The sequence below is a fragment of the Papio anubis genome, chromosome 19, assembly GCF_008728515.1.
Source record: "Papio anubis isolate 15944 chromosome 19, Panubis1.0, whole genome shotgun sequence".
NCBI classification, from domain to species: domain Eukaryota; kingdom Metazoa; phylum Chordata; class Mammalia; order Primates; family Cercopithecidae; genus Papio; species Papio anubis.
In genome coordinates, this window is record NC_044994.1 from 55,667,457 (window position 1) to 55,676,799 (window position 9,343).

Sequence of the window (9,343 nt, forward strand, 5' to 3'; positions counted from 1 at the left end):
ATAACTAGAAAAATCCCAAATGTTGGAAAATTAAGCAACATGTTTCTATAACCTGTGGTTTAAAGAAGAAATTACAAGGGAAATTACAAAAAATGATATAGAAAATATAAAGCAAAGGTTAAGAAAGATGGTGTACAACATGAGAATGTTTAATATGTGTCTAATCTGAGTCCTTAAGTAGAAAACAAGAAGAATGAAGAATAGATAGCATTCAAAAAAATTGCTGAAAAATTTCCAGAAGTTTTTGAAATATACAAATCCTATATCCATCATAACAGAGTTAAAGAGTAGCAAAGGAAAGGAGAAAATCTTAAAAGCAGCTAGAGAGACAAAAGAAAGATCACCCATAGCAAAATGATCATTTGACTTACTACTGATTTCTTAGTCACAATAATAGAAGCCAGAAGACAGCAGAATAAATAGTCAATATGTGAAATAATTAAAATATCTTATAAGAAGACGACCAAAACAAAGACATTTTAATATAAATAGAAACATACAGAGTTTATCATAAAACAACAACAAATCTCTGACTAAAGGAAATTCTAAAGGATTTATTTCAAGCCAAAGGAAAGTGACTTCACTTGATCGATAATAATATCTACCTTTTGTTGTTGTTGTTGTTGTTGTTGTTGTTTTGAGATGGAGTCTCGCTCTGCCACCCAGGCTCACTGCAAGCTCCGCCTCCTGTGTTCATGCCATTCTCCTGCCTCAGCCTCCCTAGCAGCTGGGACTACAGGTGCCCACCACGCCCGGCTAATTTTTTTGTATTTTTAGTAGAGACAGGGTTTCACCGTGTTAGCCAGGATGGTCTCGATCTCCTGACCTTGTGATCCACCTGCCTCGGCCTCTCAAAGTGCTGGGATTACAGGCATGAACCACCACGCCTGGCCTAATAATATCTAATTTGTAGGGAAAGGTAAGGATTAAATAATGGGCAAGAATAAAATATAAGTGGGGAGGAGCATGACTGTAGTTAAAGCTTTCTAAAGTCCTCAACAGGAGCATAAAGTTATTAATTAACTTTAAATTTTGTTGGCATGCTTGTTCGTACTGGAGTAACCACTATACTAAAGGACATATTGCATCATAATTTCCAAGTAAGTGGAGGTGGGAGGAATGAAATAACCAAAAGAAAAAAAAAGAAACATTTTAAAGAAGGAAAGAATGAAAAAACTACAAAATAGTAGAACAAATAGTACATAATAAGATGTGGATAAAAATCCAGTAATCACTATAAATCTAAAAGAACTAAACCTCCTGGTAAAAAGGAAAAATTGTGTGGCTGGATTTTTTTTCAGTCCAGGTGTATGCTGTTTAAGAGACATATGTCTTAAGCATAAGAGTACAGGAATATTAAAAGTCAAGAATGAAAAAAATCATATGCCAAGGTAATGCTAACCAAAAGAGAAATTAAGTAGTGACATCAATATTAACATGAGACTAAGTAAACTTTAAGGCAAAAAGCGTTACTAGCACTAAAGGTTGTGACATAATGAATGATAAAAGGTACAATTTTCCAGAAATATGTAACAGTTCTCAATTTGAATGGAACTAATAGCAGACTCTCAAACACACATAAATCAAAAATTGACAGCTCTACAAAAGAAGCTACCACATTCGCCATCTCTGTGGGAAACCTTAACATACCAATTTTGGTAAATATTCCATAGACTGTACTCTTTAATCACAATTCAATAACTTAAAAACCTTGTGCATTTGGAAACTTACATAAAACACTTTAAATCTGTTAATGTATTAAAAACAAAATCACGATGGAAATTAGAAAATATTGGAGCTAAACTGTAACTGAAAGTTACACATCAAAATTTGTCAGGTGCCGCTAACATGATACTCAGAGAACAATTTATAGTTCTAGATGTTTGTATTAGGAAAGAAGAAAATCTAAAATGTAATAAGCCTAAGAGGCAACTGAAGAATTCCCAACCACCCCCTCCCCCCCAAAAAAAACCAGCAGAATAAGCCTAAAAAGGGAAGAAATACAATAAAGGTTAAAGTAGACATTAATGAAATAGGAAATATATATAGTGAGGTTCAACGAAGCCAAAAGTTTTTTTCCAGGGGCCAAAACTCCAAAATAAACATCTAGCAATATTAGTCAAGAAGAAAAGAAAACAAACACAAATAAATACTAATAGGAATTTAAATAAGGATTATAACTACAGATGCCGTGGAGGTTGAACAGGTAGTGCAGATTATGGAACAACAGTAATTGGTTGTGTTGTCAGTGACCTTGAGTAAGTCTATTTTCTCCTTTATAAAATGTTTGAATTAGCTCTGATCTCAAATGTGTCTGAAAGCAGTGCTTCTCACAATTCAATGGGGATTTCATTAAAATGCAGATTCCGACTCAGTGAATCTGGAGTGGGACCTGAGAATCTGCATTTCTAACAAGGGCCACCCCACCCCCATCCCTGGTGATGTAGATATTGCTGGTCCATATTTGAGTCGCAAGGCCTTTAGGCGCCATCATCCTTTACATTGGTATCACTGTCTTTTTAGACAGGTTCCCCCCTGTATTTTGTGTTGCATTTTTGCAACATTCACTCCCAACTTCCCAAATTTCTTCCCATGCCATCCAGATCTAGTAAAGCTAAGATTCATCAGAGTCAAAACCTTAAATAACCTTTAAGAAGCAGAACAAAAAATAATATAAAACAACCCCAGGACCCTCTAATTTTACTACAAGCTGTAATTAGAAGGACATCATTGCTAAAAAAGGACACCTACCATTAAGTCCCCTTCTTTCTTTTGTTTTGTTCTGTTTAGATGAGCTGATTTACTCTCTGTTATGGGAAATGGGTGAATTGAAAACTGTCATATAGACACAATAGGTACCAATACTTGACTTACAATGATATACAATTGCATAATGCATTCATTGATGAAAACACTGTGACAATTTTCTTTTTAACTATATAAGTGGAATTTCTATTTGTCTCCACGCAGTGTTTCTGAGGCTTATCTTAATTATCCCGACATCATTAGCAGTTGAATAAAAAGTCAGTTTGATGTGCAGTGTGGGAGAAAAAGTCTCCACAATAAAGCCTTCTAAAGCATGAACTTTAACTTCAGACTCCCTTTGTGTAAGTCAAGGAGAAATTGATTAAGTCATTTTGCTTGAGTGCACAAAATGAGAATTTTCTCTTACTCACAATCCCTAACAATAATAAGGGTTGTCATCTTTAATATTGAAGCCCAAGGCTAGAGGAGAAAAGGTATTTATGTACACATATGTACAAGCTGGCAAATATTAGCCATCTGTTCCCACATATCTGGAACCAAGCAGAAAAATAAAATAGATTGCTTTGGCTATCCCAGAAAATGGGTAAGGAGAATTTTTAAATGAAACATGACATAGTCACAGGCATGGCAGTCACCTGAGTGTCTCTTTCCTTGCTGCTGCTGCTGCTGCTGCTGATGCTGTTTGCCATGTCCCCCTCCAGCCTGGGCTGGGGATGGATGAGCAAGAGGAGATATTTGATGGAGGTTAGGACTGTCATTGGAACATTAAAGGCAAGAGGCCTGTGGAAGTACCCAGTTATTTATGCCATCTTCAGATGGATTCTAATTAGCTGTGCCTCAACACGAAATTCAACCCAAAACCAAGTAAGCCATTTACCAAGTCCAAAGTGCCAGCGTTCTTGCTGGTGTGCACCATGAATCAAATGCACTGTGAAATCTGAGTGCGAGACCCGGGGCTGGGACCACAGAGCACTCAGCTATTGAGAGCACAGTTTTCTGGTACTCTCCTTTCTGGTCATGGAATCCCAGCAGAGACACAGTTATGAAGGGCTGGACAGTATCACCAATAATATCTATATCCCAGGGTAGGTGGGAAACCGCCATCAAAACAGAGAAATAGACAAGTCATTTCTTCAACCTGTGTTTTCAAAAACCTAGCACCTCTCTATAAGCTTTTCCAAGGAAATCTAATCTCATATTGAATATTGGGGACTTTTTCGATATCTGGTTAAGAAACAGTCATGCGAGCACATTCCCTCATCAGACTCTCCTGGCTCTCTGTGAGGTAGGATTGCTCCCACCTTTTCACAGGTGAGCCATGAGATCAAGACAGGTTCAATAAGAGAGCCGAGGCCCCAGGAATTGGGTCAGCCTGTTCATTCAAACCCAGGTCTCTCAAACTCCACAGCTCCACACGGCTGCCCAACACGGCCACGCAGAGATGGCTCTGCTCTTACAAGTGCCAGGGGTCTTGGAGCACAAGTGAAAAAAATCGTACTTTCAACAAATTGCTCTACTCAATCACGCCTAGGGAGTAAACCTGTTCTTTCCCAGAGGTGTGGATTTTGTGTGAAACAATCTAATCACTGAAAGCTGTTGGACATAATCATCTGTGACTCTTTCCAGGGTTCATGAGAGGACAGAAGCTGTCTGTCTTGCTCACAGTTACATCACATGGCCAGAACAATTCCTAACACTTAGTTTGCACTCAACAGATATCTGTGACTATTGGCTCAAGAGCTACGTGTTCAAAGATTTCGTTAATTCTTGGATGAATAAATGAGAGTTCAGGAAAGAACCAGAAAGTGTGATGTCATCCCAAGGGTCTGGATTATGATGTAAACCTCATTCTTGGAAGATCCATTCTGGGACAGATGGGTTACCCTCATGTACACGGTAGGCCCGGGGGTACGAGGTTGTTCTCTAGCGCATTCAAGTAGACAACAAAATTAGGAACATGTGAAAGTCAATTGTTCAGTATTTTTACCTCTTTTTTTTGTTGTTGTTTTGTTTTGTTTTGTTTTGTTTTTTTAATGGAGTCTCACTCTGCCACCCAGGCTGGAGGGCAGTGGGGTGATCTCGGCTCACTGCAACCTCCACCTACCGGGTTCAAGCGATTCTCGTGGTTCAAGTGATTCTCGTGCCTCAGCCTCCCAAGTAGCTGGGACTATAGGCGTGCCCCACCACACCTGGCTAATTTTTATAGTTTTAGTAGAGACAGGGTTTTACTATGTTGGCCAGGCTGGTCTCGAACTCCTGACCTCAAGTGATCTGCCTGCCTTGGCCTTCCAAAGTGCTGGGATTACAGGCATGAGCCACTGTGCCCAGCCTATTTTTACCTCTTTTGAGAAGTGTTCCCTGAATAACCATACATCAAATTGATTGGTCCCTCACCTTCTCAACCTATTAACCGACTCACAAAGCATTTCTTGAGCACTTTTAAGAGACCAGGCATTGTGGTTACAGAGGGGAATTAAAACCTCTGGACTCAGAGTGCCTCATGGTGAGCAGATAAGGAAACCAGGTAATATGATAGATTTCTGGTCAGGGTGGTAGAGGAATACATGTGAAACCTCCCCCTTCTAATGCCAAATATATATTTAACATATTTATACATGGAAATGATAGAGTATGTATTTGAAGGATTAAAATATACAGTCACTAACTTAGCTTCCTGGGGATGGCAGGACAAGAGACCACAAATAGGGCAGCTTAAACAATACAAATGTATTGTCTCACAGTTCTCAAGGCTGGAAATCCAAGATCAAGGTGTCGGCAGGGTTGGTTCCTTCTGGGGGCAGTGAGGAAGGCCTGTTCCGAGCTCTCCCCTGGTGTCTGGTGGTTTGCTGGAATCTTCAGCACTCCTTGATTTGTGGATGCACCACCCCGGTGGTGCGCCCCTGTGTCTCCTCACATTGTCTTCTCTCTGGGCATCTCTGTTTCCACAATTCCCCTTTCGGCAAGGACACCAGTCAAATCCTAGGGTCTATACCCATGACCTCATCACCTCGCTGACCTCATTTTAACTTGATTACCTCTGTAGACTCTCTTTCCAAATAGGTCACATTCTGAAGTTGTCCTGGGAGTTATGACTTCAACATATCATTTTAAGGGACATCCAACACATCAATTCAGCCCATAACAGTCACAGTAAAAACACAACAAAACAAAAACTAGATGCACACCTCTGTGGACCAGGAGTGGAGACCCTTGTGGTGAGCAGGGGCTGAAGCTGTGGGTGAGCAGCCTGGAAGCCAGCAGTGGTGTGAGAAGCCAACCCTATGGAGGAAGGGGGCTGGACCGCCTCCTTGGACAGTGAGAGTCAATGCCAGGTGCTCTGCCTGCTGGAAACCCCAACCTGTGAGCGTTCTCTGCCTGTGAAAAAGGCTTGAAAAGCTCCCCTCCCCCACTGCAAGGTTGCAGTAAGAAACAAGCAATTTGCTGGGGTGGATGGAGGCTCTAGACATGAGCACGTGTCTGCTGGAGCCCTGATGCACCCCAGAGAAGACTGCGCTGAGCTATTGTGGGCATGAATCCCAGATCTGACCTGTCCTCCTAGAAGGCTGCATGGGAGCACTCAGAAACTTCCAGATACAAAAGGGTAAATGGAGAAGGGCAAGGAAAGGCCCATGCAAGCAGAGTGTGCAAACAAAACTTACCATACAACAGGTGGGAAAATCCAACAGCAGAACAAAAGAAAAAACCAACAAAGCCAATAGCGGAGGGGAAATCATGCCTCCCAAAATAGAAACCAGAGAGCAACCAGGAAGGGACTTTCCTGAAGAGAAAGGAGGGGATGTCATTCATAAATAAGAACAAGTATTTACATCAGCAAATCAAAAGCCCAAAGATGTTATGTGAAATACATATGCATCGCCTCTTCCTTCTGGCACTTCTGATAAAATAATAGTAAGGAAGTAAAAAGGAATAAATCCCTAAGGACAAAGAATATAGAAGAAGACATCAGTAGAGAAGAGAGTTTAATGAAATTTTTCAGGACAAAAATTAGATGGACAGTTGTCATTGACTTAGCAGAACTGAGAAAGACACAACCCAAAGTACACTTAGAGAATGGTTTCTATAGTAAGAAGGTCCTGGCAAACCCCAGGAGGTCAGAGTATGGGGGTACCAGGAATGTCAGAGGGGCTGGGATACCCAGTTGAAAGCAGAGGCTTGCATGGGGAGTCAGAGAATCTTTAACCCTCTTCTGCTGTCTCAGACAGGGTGCCAGCTGCCAGCCACTGCTTCCTGGCAGGAGGCTTGAGATCTATTTTCTGAAGGAACTGAATTGGAGGAGCTTAGCTTAAAGCCATTCAAAAAGTGGAGATGGGGATGAGGCTGAAAAGAGGGAGAGAATACTCAATGTTTGCCAATGGAATGGTCTCTTAGCCTGAGGGCAGGTCACAAGTAACCCACACCTTCTCTACTCTCCACTTTCAGGAGATGGGAAGATTTCTCCTTGTTGGATTCCCTGGATAGCTCTAGAGAAAACATCATTTAGGGGACCCTCAAGGAACCATTAACAGATTGCACCTTGCACACAGAGCTTCCGTTTAGTCTTTGATGGTCTTCAATGCCAGACAACTGAGGTTTTCCAAACACACCAAGAGAACCCTCAACACAAGGAGGCCCCAAGTAAACAACTGCAAAATGGAACTCATGCCGGGAAGAGAGAACATTTGAAAAATAAAACCCCAAATGCTATCCTTAGAAGCAGGAAAGCACTGCGGTTCTAAAACAAGGATAAAATGCTAAAAAATTGTAACAATCAGAGATGAAGAATGTACCCTTAAAATTTAAAACAAATACAACACCAGATTTTTAAAAATTCACTGTAGGTATTGGTAGACAAAGCTGAGTAAATTAGTATAAATGATAAAAAGATAGAAAATATGAAAGAAAAAATTAGAGACATGGGAGATTTCTGAAAGTCTGATTCACAGGGGTTTCAGAATGAAAGAACAGAGAAAGTGGTCAGAAAAAATGATTACTGGGCACTTTCTAACACTGAGACATAAATCTCTAGACTGAAAGACCTGACTGAGTATCAACACAGCAGAGGCAAAAGACCCATCAAGGCACATTGCTGTGAACAATGGAGATAAATAAATGTCCCCAAAAGCTTTCCAAGGAGGGAAAAAAGCAGAGCATGGCATCAGACTTCTTGACACAGACTCTAGAAGATGAGGGAGCAATGTCTTCTAAATCTGGACAAAACAGGGGAATCTAGAATTTGGCTCTGTGCTAAGCTCACTCACATGTGAGGGCAAAATAGATTTTCAGGCACGCTAGACTCAGATCTCTCTCTTCCTTTCCTTCTGTCATCAGAAGTGGATGATCAAGGAGCAAACCTGGTAAGGTGAAGCCCTGGGAGCAGGCAAGACTGGTGGTGAACCAGGAACACGGGGAGGAGGATGGAGGAGCAGCGGGCCAACCTGGAGCAGGAGGATGAGGGTTTAGAGAGACGGGGTTCTGGAAAAAATGGGGGGCTCCCTAGATATCTGAGGCTGTTCACCGCCAGGGTGAGAAAAGAGCAGGTAGATGGCACAGCCGACAGGGTATTTGAAACAAAGTAAGTCATAGATAGTCATAAGAATATGATTTAATTTAAAATAGTGATCCATCATTACAGATGATAGATGCCATCTGAAATGGCTAGATCAAGAACTTTAGCATTGAAGCGTATTACATAGTGCTGTGCTGTGCAGGTAATTTCCAGAGCTGCAGCTGAAAGGGTTCAAAGTGGTTGCCTCGAGGTATGAGAACTGGAGTGTGGGAGGGGGCAAGGAAGGGGAAAGAATCACTGTGATTTATTTCCAGCCTTTGGGCACTATTTGATTTTTATTTTAACTCCATGCATGTATGACTTTGATGAAAAATTTCAAACTAAAGGAAAACAACCCCAGTGTGGTACATGCTACAGAAACGGGCGTGGAAAGACAGAAGTTCTGACTCCTATGTGGTGAATGGGAGGGTTGGTCACAATTGTGTGACCCCATACTTCAACCCACTTGTGGTGTCATTCATTCATTCACTCTTCTACAGTGCACCAGACACTGTTGGAAGTGCTGGGACTACATCAGTGCATAAAGAGACCTGGATAGTATATCTATTTCTCTTGCCATTTCCCCCTTCTGGGAACAACTTGTGCTTATGTGTCCTTCCTCTTGAATCTCCACATAGCACTTTGAACAGTGCTCTACTGACATAGCCGGGAAATGCTGATGCAATTAGTCAATGAATGAATGAATGATGCCACCTGTGGAATCCATGTGAACAGGCAAGCAGCCATGAGAATAAAGAGAATTTTCTGTATTTGAAGTATAAGAAATTTCCCCTCTAATCAAATGACCATAAATTTAGGGAAAATTTAGAAATCCAGTATCCCAGACAGAAAGATCCTGGATTTCTTCTTAGCTCAGGAACTATATATTCTTGGTTGTCACTTTATCAATATGGCAAAAGTCTTATCCATAATGGAACTAATGATAACATCTCATAGCATGGGTTTTCTTTTTTTTTTTTTTTTTTTGAGATGGAGTCTCGCTCTGTCGCCCAGGCTGGAGTGCAGTGGCGC

The 9,343-nt window shown here is 41.1% G+C and overlaps 1 long non-coding RNA gene across 2 annotated transcripts; it reads left to right on the forward strand.

Moving 5' to 3' along the window:
- The first annotated feature begins 812 nt into the window (after positions 1–812).
- Positions 813–8,063, forward strand: LOC108583126. Of its 2 annotated transcripts, none has more exons than XR_002518741.2 (2): positions 813–4,662; positions 5,810–8,063. It is a non-coding gene; the product is annotated as an uncharacterized LOC108583126 (long non-coding RNA). The 2 variants fall into 2 exon arrangements; XR_002518742.2 differs by having other exon boundaries at positions 5,827–8,063.
- The last annotated feature ends 1,280 nt before the right edge of the window (positions 8,064–9,343 follow it).